Source organism: Pelobates fuscus, chromosome 2 (genome assembly GCF_036172605.1).
Source record: "Pelobates fuscus isolate aPelFus1 chromosome 2, aPelFus1.pri, whole genome shotgun sequence".
NCBI classification, from domain to species: domain Eukaryota; kingdom Metazoa; phylum Chordata; class Amphibia; order Anura; family Pelobatidae; genus Pelobates; species Pelobates fuscus.
In genome coordinates this window covers 355,077,482-355,092,758 of record NC_086318.1, presented here as the reverse complement: position 1 = coordinate 355,092,758, position 15,277 = coordinate 355,077,482, and the positions used below count along the sequence as shown (strand labels likewise).

The following is a 15,277-nucleotide window of genomic DNA, read 5'->3' as shown; positions in this document are numbered from 1 at the left end:
TAAAATTACTGGTAGCTAAGGAAAACAACGATCAGCCACGAGGTTTGGTAATCTTTTGTAGCCTTCTATCATTTGGATTATTTATTTGCTTTATTTTTTTTTAACTTGCTTTATTATTTCACCACAGCCTAAAGGAAAGGCTTCCCAGCGGGCGTGCCTTTGAATGTACCCATCATGTCATATTTACCTGGCAGGAGAGCAATAGCCATGATCCCTAAGGTGGCTCTCCCAGAGTCATGCTGGTTCATTGCACTCTGTACCAGTTGACCTCTGCGATTTCCTCAAATGTGGGAGACTCGACTGCATAATTTATGGTAGTGGGGGACTGCGTTCGCGCTTTCCCCTGTGTTTGCTTGTTTGACAAAAATAGAGAACTTCACCAATTCTGACGAAGGATAATTTCAGCCACGGCACCTGTCTTCTTTGGCTCTTACTTTCCACATCAAGCAGGCAGCGACAATCATTTCCTAGGCTTGATCATTTTTATTATCCATGTTTTCTGGAGACCAGTTTTAAGCCAGAATTTCACTTTTTATTTTAACTTTTCAGCTTTTTTTTCATCATTTTTTTATCCTGACTTCTTTTGATTTATTGTATGCTTCAATGCAATGGAAGAAATAAAGAATTGGAGACCTATATTACGTCTTCCAACAGAACGTAACGTTTGATTGAATTTCTGGGAAAAAAAGATTTTCTGGATCAAGGCAGTGAATTGCCGCTTGAGACAATCAGACCAAACCTTAGGAATAGCTGGGTGGTCGCTAGCACTTACTAATGAACACCATGGAATTTTGAAAAAGCCACCACAAATGTTCTTTCAGCCCTGTTGAGTGTGGATGAAGAGAAGACAGGTGCTAGGCAAGGGTCATTCCTATCGATGGAGTCATGAAATGTGTGACTTTGGGGACGAACGTAGACCAGCGGATTGTGTACTCTGCCTAATGGCTGCTGTAGTAGAATCTTGGCAAAACTGTTTCCAAAGAGAGAAAAAAAATTGTACAAGGTTTGCTGCAAGATATGGTTGCCCTCACTCTCTGTTATAGGTTTGGAACCATTCCAAGATGCCATATAAGAAGACCGAGGAATTTGTTGGGGTTTAAGCTTCCCTGTAGGAGGAAGCGGGCCTAATTAGAATATTGCCTCCCACAATCCTTTGCAATGGCTTATGGTCATGAACTTTTTCTCACCGCTGTCTTAAAGTGTCCTTACGTGGTAGCTCTTAAAAGCTGGCCCACTTGAACAGTTATCTTTGCGCAGTGGCAGTATCGTAGCCCATGAGGTCAATCCGAGGTGTGATTATTGCTAATTGAAAACTTTACCCAATACCCCCCCATGATGACTTGAAATACAGTCAGCATTGGCAATTTTTGACAGGCTCTAAGGAGACTGAAAGATTGGTTTAATAAAAGTTTATGGCGCCCCATGTCTAGGGCGTGTCTTACGTGACTCCCGTTTCTTCCTGAGCTCTGTTGCACCATTCCTTCCGCTGGCTTCTTAGCATTTCCCTTTTACCTTTCTCTCCCACTGAATTCACTTGTTTCCGGCAGCACACTATTCTCACTACATGCTACGAATTCCCATCCTTCGGCTCATTGGCCTAGCATTTGCCTTTATGCAAATTGCTCCTTCGCACCCTGAATCCAGCTCAATTATTCACACCTAACCACCTGAAGGCACTAAAATTACTGGTAGCTAAGGAAAACAACGATCAGCCACGAGGTTTGGTAATCTTTTGTAGCCTTCTATCATTTGGATTATTTATTTGCTTTTTTTTTTTTTAACTTGCTTTATTATTTCACCATAGCCTAAAGGAAAGGCTTCCCAGCGGGCGTGCCTTTGAATGTACCCGTCATGTCATACTTACCTGGCAGGGGAGTAATAGCCATGATCCCTAAGGTGGCTCTCCCAGAGTGAGGCTGGTTCATTGCACTCCGTACCAGTTGACCTCTGCGATTTCCTCAAATGTGGGAAACTCGACTGCATAATTTATGGTAGTGGGGGACTGCGTTCGCGCTTTCCCCTGTGTTTGCTTGTTTGACAAAAATAGAGAACTTCACCAATTCTGACGAAGGATAATTTCAGCCACGGCACCCGTCTTCTTTGGCTCTTACTTTCCGCATCAAGCAGGCAGCGACAATCATTTCCTAGGCTTGATCATTTTTATTATCTATGTTTTCTGGAGACCAGTTTTAAGCCAGAATTTCACTTTTTATTTTAACTTTTCAGCTTTTTTTTCATCATTTTTTTATCCTGACTTCTTTTGATTTATTGTATGCTTCAATGCAATGGAAGAAATAAAGAATTGGAGACCTATATTACGTCTTCCAACAGAACGTAACGTTTGATTGAATTTCTGGGAAAAAAAGATTTTCTGGATCAAATCAGTGAATTGCCGCTTGAGACAATCAGACCAAACCTTAGGAATAGCTGGGTGGTCGCTAGCACTTACTAATGAACACCATGGAATTTTGAAAAAGCCACCACAAATGTTCTTTCAGCCCTGTTGAGTGTGGATGAAGAGAAGACAGGTGCTAGGCAAGGGTCATTCCTATCGATGGAGTCATGAAATGTGTGACTTTGGGGACGAACGTAGACCAGCGGATTGTGTACTCTGCCTAATGGCTGCTGTAGTAGAATCTTGGCAAAACTGTTTCCAAAGAGAGAAAAAAAATTGTACAAGGTTTGCTGCAAGATATGGTTGCCCTCACTCTCTGTTATAGGTTTGGAACCATTCCAAGATGCCATATAAGAAGACCGAGGAATTTGTTGGGGTTTAAGCTTCCCTGTAGGAGGAAGCGGGCCTAATTAGAATATTGCCTCCCATAATCCTTTGCAATGGCTTATGGTCATGAACTTTTTCTCACCGCTGTCTTAAAGTGTCCTTACGTGGTAGCTCTTAAAAGCTGGCCCACTTGAACAGCTAGCTTTGCGCAGTGGCAGTATCGTAGCCCATGAGGTCAATCCGAGGCGTGATTATTGCTAATTGAAAACTTTACCCAATACCCCGCCATGATGACTTGAAATACAGTCAGCATTGGCAATTTTTGACAGGCTCTAAGGAGACTGAAAGATTGGTTTAATAAAAGTTTATGGCGCCCCATGTCTAGGGCATGTCTTACGTGACTCCCGTTTCTTCCTGAGCTCTGTTGCACCATTCCTTCCGCTGGCTTCTTAGCATTTCCCTTTTACCTTTCTCTCCCACTGAATTCACTTGTTTCCGGCAGCACACTATTCTCACTACATGCTACGAATTCCCATCCTTCGGCTCATTGGCCTAGCATTTGCCTTTATGCAAATTGCTCCTTCGCACCCTGAATCCAGCTCAATTATTCACACCTAACCACCTGAAGGCACTAAAATTACTGGTAGCTAAGGAAAACAACGATCAGCCACGAGGTTTGGTAATCTTTTGTAGCCTTCTATCATTTGGATTATTTATTTGCTTTTTTTTTTTTTTAACTTGCTTTATTATTTCACCACAGCCTAAAGGAAAGGCTTCCCAGCGGGCGTGCCTTTGAATGTACCCGTCATGTCATACTTACCTGGCAGAGGAGCAATAGCCATGATCCCTAAGGTGGCTCTCCCAGAGTGAGGCTGGTTCATTGCACTCCGTACCAGTTGACCTCTGCGATTTCCTCAAATGTGGGAAACTCGACTGCATAATTTATGGTAGTGGGGGACTGCGTTCGCGCTTTCCCCTGTGTTTGCTTGTTTGACAAAAATAGAGAACTTCACCAATTCTGACGAAGGATAATTTCAGCCACGGCACCCGTCTTCTTTGGCTCTTACTTTCCACATCAAGCAGGCAGCGACAATCATTTCCTAGGCTTGATCATTTTTATTATCTATGTTTTCTGGAGACCAGTTTTAAGCCAGAATTTCACTTTTTATTTTAACTTTTCAGCTTTTTTTTCATCATTTTTTTATCCTGACTTCTTTTGATTTATTGTATGCTTCAATGCAATGGAAGAAATAAAGAATTGGAGACCTATATTACGTCTTCCAACAGAACGTAACGTTTGATTGAATTTCTGGGAAACAAAGATTTTCTGGATCAAGGCAGTGAATTGCCGCTTGAGACAATCAGACCAAACCTTAGGAATAGCTGGGTGGTCGCTAGCACTTACTAATGAACACCATGGAATTTTGAAAAAGCCACCACAAATGTTCTTTCAGCCCTGTTGAGTGTGGATGAAGAGAAGACAGGTGCTAGGCAAGGGTCATTCCTATCGATGGAGTCATGAAATGTGTGACTTTGGGGACGAACGTAGACCAGCGGATTGTGTACTCTGCCTAATGGCTGCTGTAGTAGAATCTTGGCAAAACTGTTTCCAAAGAGAGAAAAAAAATTGTACAAGGTTTGCTGCAAGATATGGTTGCCCTCACTCTCTGTTATAGGTTTGGAACCATTCCAAGATGCCATATAAGAAGACCGAGGAATTTGTTGGGGTTTAAGCTTCCCTGTAGGAGGAAGCGGGCCTAATTAGAATATTGCCTCCCATAATCCTTTGCAATGGCTTATGGTCATGAACTTTTTCTCACCGCTGTCTTAAAGTGTCCTTACGTGGTAGCTCTTAAAAGCTGGCCCACTTGAACAGCTAGCTTTGCGCAGTGGCAGTATCGTAGCCCATGAGGTCAATCCGAGGCGTGATTATTGCTAATTGAAAACTTTACCCAATACCCCGCCATGATGACTTGAAATACAGTCAGCATTGGCAATTTTTGACAGGCTCTAAGGAGACTGAAAGATTGGTTTAATAAAAGTTTATGGCGCCCCATGTCTAAGAAGACCGAGGAATTTGTTGGGGTTTAAGCTTCCCTGTAGGAGGAAGCGGGCCTAATTAGAATATTGCCTCCCACAATCCTTTGCAATGGCTTATGGTCATGAACTTTTTCTCACCGCTGTCTTAAAGTGTCCTTATGTGGTAGCTCTTAAAAGCTGGCCCACTTGAACAGTTAACTTTGCGCAGTGGCAGTATCGTAGCCCATGAGGTCAATTCGAGGCGTGATTATTGCTAATTGAAAACTTTACCCAATACCCCGCCATGATGACTTGAAATACAGTCAGCATTGGCAATTTTTGACAGGCTCTAAGGAGACTGAAAGATTGGTTTAATAAAAGTTTATGGCGCCCCATGTCTAGGGCGTGTCTTACGTGACTCCCGTTTCTTCCTGAGCTCTGTTGCACCATTCCTTCCGCTGGCTTCTTAGCATTTCCCTTTTACCTTTCTCTCCCACTGAATTCACTTGTTTCCGGCAGCACACTATTCTCACTACATGCTACGAATTCCCATCCTTCGGCTCATTGGCCTAGCATTTGCCTTTATGCAAATTGCTCCTTCGCACCCTGAATCCAGCTCAATTATTCACACCTAACCACCTGAAGGCACTAAAATTACTGGTAGCTAAGGAAAACAACGATCAGCCACGAGGTTTGGTAATCTTTTGTAGCCTTCTATCATTTGGATTATTTATTTGCTTTTTATTTTTTTTACTTGCTTTATTATTTCACCACAGCCTAAAGGAAAGGCTTCCCAGCGGGCGTGCCTTTGAATGTACCCGTCATGTCATACTTACCTGGCAGAGGAGCAATAGCCATGATCCCTAAGGTGGCTCTCCCAGAGTGAGGCTGGTTCATTGCACTCCGTACCAGTTGACCTCTGCGATTTCCTCAAATGTGGGAAACTCGACTGCATAATTTATGGTAGTGGGGGACTGCGTTCGCGCTTTCCCCTGTGTTTGCTTGTTTGACAAAAATAGAGAACTTCACCAATTCTGACGAAGGATAATTTCAGCCACGGCACCCGTCTTCTTTGGCTCTTACTTTCCGCATCAAGCAGGCAGCGACAATCATTTCCTAGGCTTGATCATTTTTATTATCTATGTTTTCTGGAGACCAGTTTTAAGCCAGAATTTCACTTTTTATTTTAACTTTTCAGCTTTTTTTTCATCATTTTTTTATCCTGACTTCTTTTGATTTATTGTATGCTTCAATGCAATGGAAGAAATAAAGAATTGTAGACCTATATTACGTCTTCCAACAGAACGTAACGTTTGATTGAATTTCTGGGAAAAAAAGATTTTCTGGATCAAGGCAGTGAATTGCCGCTTGAGACAATCAGACCAAACCTTAGGAATAGCTGGGTGGTCGCTAGCACTTACTAATGAACACCATGGAATTTTGAAAAAGCCACCACAAATGTTCTTTCAGCCCTGTTGAGTGTGGATGAAGAGAAGACAGGTGCTAGGCAAGGGTCATTCCTATCGATGGAGTCATGAAATGTGTGACTTTGGGGACGAACGTAGACCAGCGGATTGTGTACTCTGCCTAATGGCTGCTGTAGTAGAATCTTGGCAAAACTGTTTCCAAAGAGAGAAAAAAAATTGTACAAGGTTTGCTGCAAGATATGGTTGCCCTCACTCTCTGTTATAGGTTTGGAACCATTCCAAGATGCCATATAAGAAGACCGAGGAATTTGTTGGGGTTTAAGCTTCCCTGTAGGAGATAGCGGGCCTAATTAGAATATTGCCTCCCATAATCCTTTGCAATGGCTTATGGTCATGAACTTTTTCTCACCGCTGTCTTAAAGTGTCCTTACGTGGTAGCTCTTAAAAGCTGGCCCACTTGAACAGCTAGCTTTGCGCAGTGGCAGTATCGTAGCCCATGAGGTCAATCCGAGGCGTGATTATTGCTAATTGAAAACTTTACCCAATACCCCGCCATGATGACTTGAAATACAGTCAGCATTGGCAATTTTTGACAGGCTCTAAGGAGACTGAAAGATTGGTTTAATAAAAGTTTATGGCGCCCCATGTCTAGGGCGTGTCTTACGTGACTCCCGTTTCTTCCTGAGCTCTGTTGCACCATTCCTTCCGCTGGCTTCTTAGCATTTCCCTTTTACCTTTCTCTCCCACTGAATTCACTTGTTTCCGGCAGCACACTATTCTCACTACATGCTACGAATTCCCATCCTTCGGCTCATTGGCCTAGCATTTGCCTTTATGCAAATTGCTCCTTCGCACCCTGAATCCAGCTCAATTATTCACACCTAACCACCTGAAGGCACTAAAATTACTGGTAGCTAAGGAAAACAACGATCAGCCACGAGGTTTGGTAATCTTTTGTAGCCTTCTATCATTTGGATTATTTATTTGCTTTTTTTTTTTTTTAAACTTGCTTTATTATTTCACCACAGCCTAAAGGAAAGGCTTCCCAGCGGGCGTGCCTTTGAATGTACCCTTCATGTCATACTTACCTGGCAGGGGAGCAATAGCCATGATCCCTAAGGTGGCTCTCCCAGAGTGAGGCTGGTTCATTGCACTCCGTACCAGTTGACCTCTGCGATTTCCTCAAATGTGGGAAACTCAACTGCATAATTTATGGTAGTGGGGGACTGCGTTCGCGCTTTCTCCTGTGTTTGCTTGTTTGACAAAAATAGAGAACTTCACCAATTCTGACGAAGGATAATTTCAGCCACGGCACCCGTCTTCTTTGGCTCTTACTTTCCACATCAAGCAGGCAGCGACAATCATTTCCTAGGCTTGATCATTTTTATTATCTATGTTTTCTGGAGACCAGTTTTAAGACAGAATTTCACTTTTTATTTTAACTTTTCAGCTTTTTTTTCATCATTTTTTTATCCTGACTTCTTTTGATTTATTGTATGCTTCAATGCAATGGAAGAAATAAAGAATTGGAGACCTATATTACGTCTTCCAACAGAACGTAACGTTTGATTGAATTTCTGGGAAAAAAAGATTTTCTGGATCAAGGCAGTGAATTGCCGCTTGAGACAATCAGACCAAACCTTAGGAATAGCTGGGTGGTCGCTAGCACTTACTAATGAACACCATGGAATTTTGAAAAAGCCACCACAAATGTTCTTTCAGCCCTGTTGAGTGTGGATGAAGAGAAGACAGGTGCTAGGCAAGGGTCATTCCTATCGATGGAGTCATGAAATGTGTGACTTTGGGGACGAACGTAGACCAGCGGATTGTGTACTCTGCCTAATGGCTGCTGTAGTAGAATCTTGGCAAAACTGTTTCCAAAGAGAGAAAAAAAATTGTACAAGGTTTGCTGCAAGATATGGTTGCCCTCACTCTCTGTTATAGGTTTGGAACCATTCCAAGATGCCATATAAGAAGACCGAGGAATTTGTTGGGGTTTAAGCTTCCCTGTAGGAGGAAGCGGGCCTAATTAGAATATTGCCTCCCATAATCCTTTGCAATGGCTTATGGTCATGAACTTTTTCTCACCGCTGTCTTAAAGTGTCCTTACGTGGTAGCTCTTAAAAGCTGGCCCACTTGAACAGCTAGCTTTGCGCAGTGGCAGTATCGTAGCCCATGAGGTCAATCCGAGGCGTGATTATTGCTAATTGAAAACTTTACCCAATACCCCGCCATGATGACTTGAAATACAGTCAGCATTGGCAATTTTTGACAGGCTCTAAGGAGACTGAAAGATTGGTTTAATAAAAGTTTATGGCGCCCCATGTCTAGGGCGTGTCTTACGTGACTCCCGTTTCTTCCTGAGCTCTGTTGCACCATTCCTTCCGCTGGCTTCTTAGCATTTCCCTTTTACCTTTCTCTCCCACTGAATTCACTTGTTTCCGGCAGCACACTATTCTCACTACATGCTACGAATTCCCATCCTTCGGCTCATTGGCCTAGCATTTGCCTTTATGCAAATTGCTCCTTCGCACCCTGAATCCAGCTCAATTATTCACACCTAACCACCTGAAGGCACTAAAATTACTGGTAGCTAAGGAAAACAACGATCAGCCACGAGGTTTGGTAATCTTTTGTAGCCTTCTATCATTTGGATTATTTATTTGCTTTTTTTTTTTTTTTTTTTAACTTGCTTTATTATTTCACCACAGCCTAAAGGAAAGGCTTCCCAGCGGGCGTGCCTTTGAATGTACCCGTCATGTCATACCTACCTGGCAGGGGAGCAATAGCCATGATCCCTAAGATGGCTCTCCCAGAGTGAGGCTGGTTCATTGCACTCCGTACCAGTTGACCTCTGCGATTTCCTCAAATGTGGGAAACTCGACTGCATAATTTATGGTAGTGGGGGACTGCGTTCGCGCTTTCCCCTGTGTTTGCTTGTTTGACAAAAATAGAGAACTTCACCAATTCTGACGAAGGATAATTTCAGCCACGGCACCCGTCTTCTTTGGCTCTTACTTTCCACATCAAGCAGGCAGCGACAATCATTTCCTAGGCTTGATCATTTTTATTATCTATGTTTTCTGGAGACCAGTTTTAAGCCAGAATTTCACTTTTTATTTTAACTTTTCAGCTTTTTTTTCATAATTTTTTTATCCTGACTTCTTTTGATTTATTGTATGCTTCAATGCAATGGAAGAAATAAAGAATTGGAGACCTATATTACGTCTTCCAACAGAACGTAACGTTTGATTGAATTTCTGGGAAAAAAAGATTTTCTGGATCAAGGCAGTGAATTGCCGCTTGAGACAATCAGACCAAACCTTAGGAATAGCTGGGTGGTCGCTAGCACTTACTAATGAACACCATGGAATTTTGAAAAAGCCACCACAAATGTTCTTTCAGCCCTGTTGAGTGTGGATGAAGAGAAGACAGGTGCTAGGCAAGGGTCATTCCTATCGATGGAGTCATGAAATGTGTGACTTTGGGGACGAACGTAGACCAGCGGATTGTGTACTCTGCCTAATGGCTGCTGTAGTAGAATCTTGGCAAAACCGTTTCCAAAGAGAGAAAAAAAATTGTACAAGGTTTGCTGCAAGATATGGTTGCCCTCACTCTCTGTTATAGGTTTGGAACCATTCCAAGATGCCATATAAGAAGACCGAGGAATTTGTTGGGGTTTAAGCTTCCCTGTAGGAGGAAGCGGGCCTAATTAGAATATTGCCTCCCATAATCCTTTGCAATGGCTTATGGTCATGAACTTTTTCTCACCGCTGTCTTAAAGTGTCCTTACGTGGTAGCTCTTAAAAGCTGGCCCACTTGAACAGCTAGCTTTGCGCAGTGGCAGTATCGTAGCCCATGAGGTCAATCCGAGGCGTGATTATTGCTAATTGAAAACTTTACCCAATACCCCGCCATGATGACTTGAAATACAGTCAGCATTGGCAATTTTTGACAGGCTCTAAGGAGACTGAAAGATGGGTTTAATAAAAGTTTATGGCGCCCCATGTCTAGGGCGTGTCTTACGTGACTCCCGTTTCTTCCTGAGCTCTGTTGCACCATTCCTTCCGCTGGCTTCTTAGAATTTCCCTTTTACCTTTCTCTCCCACTGAATTCACTTGTTTCCGGCAGCACACTATTCTCACTACATGCTACGAATTCTCATCCTTCGGCTCATTGGCCTAGCATTTGCCTTTATGCAAATTGCTCCTTCGCACCCTGAATCCAGCTTAATTATTCACACCTAACCACCTGAAGGCACTAAAATTACTGGTAGCTAAGGAAAACAACGATCAGCCACGAGGTTTGGTAATCTTTTGTAGCCTTCTATCATTTGGATTATTTATTTGCTTTATTTTTTTTTAACTTGCTTTATTATTTCACCACAGCCTAAAGGAAAGGCTTCCCAGCGGGCGTGCCTTTGAATGTACCCATCATGTCATATTTACCTGGCAGGAGAGCAATAGCCATGATCCCTAAGGTGGCTCTCCCAGAGTCATGCTGGTTCATTGCACTCTGTACCAGTTGACCTCTGCGATTTCCTCAAATGTGGGAGACTCGACTGCATAATTTATGGTAGTGGGGGACTGCGTTCGCGCTTTCCCCTGTGTTTGCTTGTTTGACAAAAATAGAGAACTTCACCAATTCTGACGAAGGATAATTTCAGCCACGGCACCTGTCTTCTTTGGCTCTTACTTTCCACATCAAGCAGGCAGCGACAATCATTTCCTAGGCTTGATCATTTTTATTATCCATGTTTTCTGGAGACCAGTTTTAAGCCAGAATTTCACTTTTTATTTTAACTTTTCAGCTTTTTTTTCATCATTTTTTTATCCTGACTTCTTTTGATTTATTGTATGCTTCAATGCAATGGAAGAAATAAAGAATTGGAGACCTATATTACGTCTTCCAACAGAACGTAACGTTTGATTGAATTTCTGGGAAAAAAAGATTTTCTGGATCAAGGCAGTGAATTGCCGCTTGAGACAATCAGACCAAACCTTAGGAATAGCTGGGTGGTCGCTAGCACTTACTAATGAACACCATGGAATTTTGAAAAAGCCACCACAAATGTTCTTTCAGCCCTGTTGAGTGTGGATGAAGAGAAGACAGGTGCTAGGCAAGGGTCATTCCTATCGATGGAGTCATGAAATGTGTGACTTTGGGGACGAACGTAGACCAGCGGATTGTGTACTCTGCCTAATGGCTGCTGTAGTAGAATCTTGGCAAAACTGTTTCCAAAGAGAGAAAAAAAATTGTACAAGGTTTGCTGCAAGATATGGTTGCCCTCACTCTCTGTTATAGGTTTGGAACCATTCCAAGATGCCATATAAGAAGACCGAGGAATTTGTTGGGGTTTAAGCTTCCCTGTAGGAGGAAGCGGGCCTAATTAGAATATTGCCTCCCACAATCCTTTGCAATGGCTTATGGTCATGAACTTTTTCTCACCGCTGTCTTAAAGTGTCCTTACGTGGTAGCTCTTAAAAGCTGGCCCACTTGAACAGTTATCTTTGCGCAGTGGCAGTATCGTAGCCCATGAGGTCAATCCGAGGTGTGATTATTGCTAATTGAAAACTTTACCCAATACCCCCCCATGATGACTTGAAATACAGTCAGCATTGGCAATTTTTGACAGGCTCTAAGGAGACTGAAAGATTGGTTTAATAAAAGTTTATGGCGCCCCATGTCTAGGGCGTGTCTTACGTGACTCCCGTTTCTTCCTGAGCTCTGTTGCACCATTCCTTCCGCTGGCTTCTTAGCATTTCCCTTTTACCTTTCTCTCCCACTGAATTCACTTGTTTCCGGCAGCACACTATTCTCACTACATGCTACGAATTCCCATCCTTCGGCTCATTGGCCTAGCATTTGCCTTTATGCAAATTGCTCCTTCGCACCCTGAATCCAGCTCAATTATTCACACCTAACCACCTGAAGGCACTAAAATTACTGGTAGCTAAGGAAAACAACGATCAGCCACGAGGTTTGGTAATCTTTTGTAGCCTTCTATCATTTGGATTATTTATTTGCTTTTTTTTTTTTTAACTTGCTTTATTATTTCACCATAGCCTAAAGGAAAGGCTTCCCAGCGGGCGTGCCTTTGAATGTACCCGTCATGTCATACTTACCTGGCAGGGGAGCAATAGCCATGATCCCTAAGGTGGCTCTCCCAGAGTGAGGCTGGTTCATTGCACTACGTACCAGTTGACCTCTGCGATTTCCTCAAATGTGGGAAACTCAACTGCATAATTTATGGTAGTGGGGGACTGCGTTCGCGCTTTCCCCTGTGTTTGCTTGTTTGACAAAAATAGAGAACTTCACCAATTCTGATGAAGGATAATTTCAGCCACGGCACCCGTCTTCTTTGGCTCTTACTTTCCGCATCAAGCAGGCAGCGACAATCATTTCCTAGGCTTGATCATTTTTATTATCTATGTTTTCTGGAGACCAGTTTTAAGCCAGAATTTCACTTTTTATTTTAACTTTTCAGCTTTTTTTTCATCATTTTTTTATCCTGACTTCTTTTGATTTATTGTATGCTTCAATGCAATGGAAGAAATAAAGAATTGGAGACCTATATTACGTCTTCCAACAGAACGTAACGTTTGATTGAATTTCTGGGAAAAAAAGATTTTCTGGATCAAGGCAGTGAATTGCCGCTTGAGACAATCAGACCAAACCTTAGGAATAGCTGGGTGGTCGCTAGCACTTACTAATGAACACCATGGAATTTTGAAAAAGCCACCACAAATGTTCTTTCAGCCCTGTTGAGTGTGGATGAAGAGAAGACAGGTGCTAGGCAAGGGTCATTCCTATCGATGGAGTCATGAAATGTGTGACTTTGGGGACGAACGTAGACCAGCGGATTGTGTACTCTGCCTAATGGCTGCTGTAGTAGAATCTTGGCAAAACTGTTTCCAAAGAGAGAAAAAAAATTGTACAAGGTTTGCTGCAAGATATGGTTGCCCTCACTCTCTGTTATAGGTTTGGAACCATTCCAAGATGCCATATAAGAAGACCGAGGAATTTGTTGGGGTTTAAGCTTCCCTGTAGGAGGAAGCGGGCCTAATTAGAATATTGCCTCCCATAATCCTTTGCAATGGCTTATGGTCATGAACTTTTTCTCACCGCTGTCTTAAAGTGTCCTTACGTGGTAGCTCTTAAAAGCTGGCCCACTTGAACAGCTAGCTTTGCGCAGTGGCAGTATCGTAGCCCATGAGGTCAATCCGAGGCGTGATTATTGCTAATTGAAAACTTTACCCAATACCCCGCCATGATGACTTGAAATACAGTCAGCATTGGCAATTTTTGACAGGCTCTAAGGAGACTGAAAGATTGGTTTAATAAAAGTTTATGGCGCCCCATGTCTAGGGCGTGTCTTACGTGACTCCCGTTTCTTCCTGAGCTCTGTTGCACCATTCCTTCCGCTGGCTTCTTAGCATTTCCCTTTTACCTTTCTCTCCCACTGAATTCACTTGTTTCCGGCAGCACACTATTCTCACTACATGCTACGAATTCCCATCCTTCGGCTCATTGGCCTAGCATTTGCCTTTATGCAAATTGCTCCTTCGCACCCTGAATCCAGCTCAATTATTCACACCTAACCACCTGAAGGCACTAAAATTACTGGTAGCTAAGGAAAACAACGATCAGCCACGAGGTTTGGTAATCTTTTGTAGCCTTCTATCATTTGGATTATTTATTTGCTTTTTTTTTTTTTTTACTTGCTTTATTATTTCACCATAATAAAGGAAAGGCTTCCCAGCGGGCGTGCCTTTGAATGTACCCGTCATGTCATACTTACCTGGCAGGGGAGAAATAGCCATGATCCCTAAGGTGGCTCTCCCAGAGTGAGGCTGGTTCATTGCACTCCGTACCAGTTGACCTCTGCGATTTCCTCAAATGTGGGAAACTCGACTGCATAATTTATGGTAGTGGGGGACTGCGTTCGCGCTTTCCCGCTTTCCCCTGTGTTTGCTTGTTTGACAAAAATAGAGAACTTCACCAATTCTGATGAAGGATAATTTCAGCCACGGCACCCGTCTTCTTTGGCTCTTACTTTCCGCATCAAGCAGGCAGCGACAATCATTTCCTAGGCTTGATCATTTTTATTATCTATGTTTTCTGGAGACCAGTTTTAAGCCAGAATTTCACTTTTTATTTTAACTTTTCAGCTTTTTTTTCATCATTTTTTTATTCTGACTTCTTTTGATTTATTGTATGCTTCAATGCAATGGAAGAAATAAAGAATTGGAGACCTATATTACGTCTTCCAACAGAACGTAACGTTTGATTGAATTTCTGGGAAAAAAAGATTTTCTGGATCAAGGCAGTGAATTGCCGCTTGAGACAATCAGACCAAACCTTAGGAATAGCTGGGTGGTCGCTAGCACTTACTAATGAACACCATGGAATTTTGAAAAAGCCACCACAAATGTTCTTTCAGCCCTGTTGAGTGTGGATGAAGAGAAGACAGGTGCTAGGCAAGGGTCATTCCTATCGATGGAGTCATGAAATGTGTGACTTTGGGGACGAACGTAGACCAGCGGATTGTGTACTCTGCCTAATGGCTGCTGTAGTAGAATCTTGGCAAAACTGTTTCCAAAGAGAGAAAAAAATTGTACACGGTTTGCTGCAAGATATGGTTGCCCTCACTCTCTGTTATAGGTTTGGAACCATTCCAAGATGCCATATAAGAAGACCGAGGAATTTGTTGGGGTTTAAGCTTCCCTGTAGGAGGAAGCGGGCCTAATTAGAATATTGCCTCCCATAATCCTTTGCAATGGCTTATGGTCATGAACTTTTTCTCACCGCTGTCTTAAAGTGTCCTTACGTGGTAGCTCTTAAAAGCTGGCCCACTTGAACAGCTAGCTTTGCGCAGTGGCAGTATCGTAGCCCATGAGGTCAATCCGAGGCGTGATTATTGCTAATTGAAAACTTTACCCAATACCCCGCCATGATGACTTGAAATACAGTCAGCATTGGCAATTTTTGACAGGCTCTAAGGAGACTGAAAGATTGGTTTAATAAAAGTTTATGGCGCCCCATGTCTAGGGCGTGTCTTACGTGACTCCCGTTTCTTCCTGAGCTCTGTTGCACCATTCCTTCCGCT

The 15,277-nt window shown here is 42.7% G+C and overlaps 19 non-coding genes across 19 annotated transcripts; all 19 read left to right on the top strand.

The window, feature by feature from the left end:
• The first annotated feature begins 179 nt into the window (after positions 1-179).
• LOC134591536 (U1 spliceosomal RNA) lies at positions 180-346 on the top strand. The gene has a single exon (XR_010088302.1). It is a non-coding gene; the product is annotated as a U1 spliceosomal RNA (small nuclear RNA).
• An 899-nt stretch (positions 347-1,245) lies between these two features.
• On the top strand, positions 1,246-1,386 carry LOC134593757 (U4 spliceosomal RNA). The gene has a single exon (XR_010090194.1). It is a non-coding gene; the product is annotated as a U4 spliceosomal RNA (small nuclear RNA).
• A 470-nt stretch (positions 1,387-1,856) lies between these two features.
• On the top strand, positions 1,857-2,023 carry LOC134589618 (U1 spliceosomal RNA). The gene has a single exon (XR_010086665.1). It is a non-coding gene; the product is annotated as a U1 spliceosomal RNA (small nuclear RNA).
• Positions 2,024-2,922: 899 nt separating this feature from the next.
• On the top strand, positions 2,923-3,063 carry LOC134592465 (U4 spliceosomal RNA). The gene has a single exon (XR_010089088.1). It is a non-coding gene; the product is annotated as a U4 spliceosomal RNA (small nuclear RNA).
• Positions 3,064-3,534: 471 nt separating this feature from the next.
• On the top strand, positions 3,535-3,701 carry LOC134590414 (U1 spliceosomal RNA). Its single transcript, XR_010087341.1, has one exon. It is a non-coding gene; the product is annotated as a U1 spliceosomal RNA (small nuclear RNA).
• Positions 3,702-4,600: 899 nt separating this feature from the next.
• On the top strand, positions 4,601-4,741 carry LOC134592462 (U4 spliceosomal RNA). The gene has a single exon (XR_010089087.1). It is a non-coding gene; the product is annotated as a U4 spliceosomal RNA (small nuclear RNA).
• Positions 4,742-4,958: 217 nt separating this feature from the next.
• LOC134593659 (U4 spliceosomal RNA) lies at positions 4,959-5,099 on the top strand. Its single transcript, XR_010090110.1, has one exon. It is a non-coding gene; the product is annotated as a U4 spliceosomal RNA (small nuclear RNA).
• Positions 5,100-5,569: 470 nt separating this feature from the next.
• On the top strand, positions 5,570-5,736 carry LOC134590413 (U1 spliceosomal RNA). The gene has a single exon (XR_010087340.1). It is a non-coding gene; the product is annotated as a U1 spliceosomal RNA (small nuclear RNA).
• An 899-nt stretch (positions 5,737-6,635) lies between these two features.
• Positions 6,636-6,776, top strand: LOC134592461 (U4 spliceosomal RNA). The gene has a single exon (XR_010089086.1). It is a non-coding gene; the product is annotated as a U4 spliceosomal RNA (small nuclear RNA).
• A 472-nt stretch (positions 6,777-7,248) lies between these two features.
• LOC134591269 (U1 spliceosomal RNA) lies at positions 7,249-7,415 on the top strand. The gene has a single exon (XR_010088072.1). It is a non-coding gene; the product is annotated as a U1 spliceosomal RNA (small nuclear RNA).
• An 899-nt stretch (positions 7,416-8,314) lies between these two features.
• Positions 8,315-8,455, top strand: LOC134592460 (U4 spliceosomal RNA). Its single transcript, XR_010089085.1, has one exon. It is a non-coding gene; the product is annotated as a U4 spliceosomal RNA (small nuclear RNA).
• A 476-nt stretch (positions 8,456-8,931) lies between these two features.
• LOC134590690 (U1 spliceosomal RNA) lies at positions 8,932-9,098 on the top strand. The gene has a single exon (XR_010087576.1). It is a non-coding gene; the product is annotated as a U1 spliceosomal RNA (small nuclear RNA).
• An 899-nt stretch (positions 9,099-9,997) lies between these two features.
• LOC134592459 (U4 spliceosomal RNA) lies at positions 9,998-10,138 on the top strand. The gene has a single exon (XR_010089084.1). It is a non-coding gene; the product is annotated as a U4 spliceosomal RNA (small nuclear RNA).
• Positions 10,139-10,608: 470 nt separating this feature from the next.
• Positions 10,609-10,775, top strand: LOC134591535 (U1 spliceosomal RNA). The gene has a single exon (XR_010088301.1). It is a non-coding gene; the product is annotated as a U1 spliceosomal RNA (small nuclear RNA).
• An 899-nt stretch (positions 10,776-11,674) lies between these two features.
• Positions 11,675-11,815, top strand: LOC134593756 (U4 spliceosomal RNA). The gene has a single exon (XR_010090193.1). It is a non-coding gene; the product is annotated as a U4 spliceosomal RNA (small nuclear RNA).
• Positions 11,816-12,285: 470 nt separating this feature from the next.
• LOC134590946 (U1 spliceosomal RNA) lies at positions 12,286-12,452 on the top strand. Its single transcript, XR_010087796.1, has one exon. It is a non-coding gene; the product is annotated as a U1 spliceosomal RNA (small nuclear RNA).
• Positions 12,453-13,351: 899 nt separating this feature from the next.
• LOC134592458 (U4 spliceosomal RNA) lies at positions 13,352-13,492 on the top strand. The gene has a single exon (XR_010089083.1). It is a non-coding gene; the product is annotated as a U4 spliceosomal RNA (small nuclear RNA).
• A 469-nt stretch (positions 13,493-13,961) lies between these two features.
• On the top strand, positions 13,962-14,128 carry LOC134590254 (U1 spliceosomal RNA). The gene has a single exon (XR_010087205.1). It is a non-coding gene; the product is annotated as a U1 spliceosomal RNA (small nuclear RNA).
• Positions 14,129-15,034: 906 nt separating this feature from the next.
• LOC134592457 (U4 spliceosomal RNA) lies at positions 15,035-15,175 on the top strand. Its single transcript, XR_010089082.1, has one exon. It is a non-coding gene; the product is annotated as a U4 spliceosomal RNA (small nuclear RNA).
• The last annotated feature ends 102 nt before the right edge of the window (positions 15,176-15,277 follow it).